At 46.0% G+C, this 748-nt stretch overlaps 1 protein-coding gene across 2 annotated transcripts in view; it reads left to right on the forward strand.

Annotated features, from left to right (window-relative positions):
* epas1b (endothelial PAS domain protein 1b) overlaps positions 1 to 748 on the forward strand; it is a 56,797-nt gene that overhangs the window by 12,658 nt on the left and 43,391 nt on the right. The gene's annotated exons all lie outside the window — the stretch shown is intronic.

Genomic DNA, 748 nt, shown 5'->3' on the forward strand with positions numbered 1-748 from the left:
TCTCTCTCTCTCTCTCTCTCTCTCTCTCTCTCTCTCTCTCTCTCTCTCTCTCTCTCTCTCTCTCTCTCTCTCTCTCTCTCTCTCTCTCTCTCGCACTGCACTGCACTGCCTGTAGCACTCACCCATCTGTGCCTCTTTCAATCAGCCAGTCTATCCCGACCATCAGCGTGGCGTGGGCGGGTTTGTTTGTTTGTGTGTTAGTGTGTATGTGTGCGCGCATGCACGTGTGTGTGTGTGTGTACCTCTCTTTCATGGCCTATCAGAATCATCAGCAATCTCCTGCATCGTTCTTCCCCTGATTGAGCAGAAGTCGGGGCCCCTGTCTGGGATAGCTGTTTGTTCGGACGTGTGTGTGTGTTTGGCTGTGTTTCCAGAACTCTATGTTCCTCAGGATCACAGATTAGCCAGTACTGTATTGTTGCTCTGTGTTTGTGCTCGGCCAGGCGCCACAACTACAGGAAGACCCACTGTAAGCAAGGAAAGGTTTGTGTATGTGTGTGCATTTGTATATGTCTACTTAGAGGTGTGTGTGTGTGTGTGTGTGTGTGTGTGTGTTTGTTTTGGGTGTGGGCAGGCTCTTTGGCCTTTTCTGACCTTAAACCACTTTTATTCAGAATGAAAATGACCTGAAAATACACAAAAACATTAATGAAACAAAATGAACTAAACATTATTGAACTAAATGAGCACTCCAACATTTTGGAAAGTGCACAGAACAAAGTGTCTGTCCTAATACATCATTTGTAAT

This window comes from Micropterus dolomieu, linkage group LG12 (genome assembly GCF_021292245.1).
Source record: "Micropterus dolomieu isolate WLL.071019.BEF.003 ecotype Adirondacks linkage group LG12, ASM2129224v1, whole genome shotgun sequence".
NCBI lineage: Eukaryota > Metazoa > Chordata > Actinopteri > Centrarchiformes > Centrarchidae > Micropterus > Micropterus dolomieu.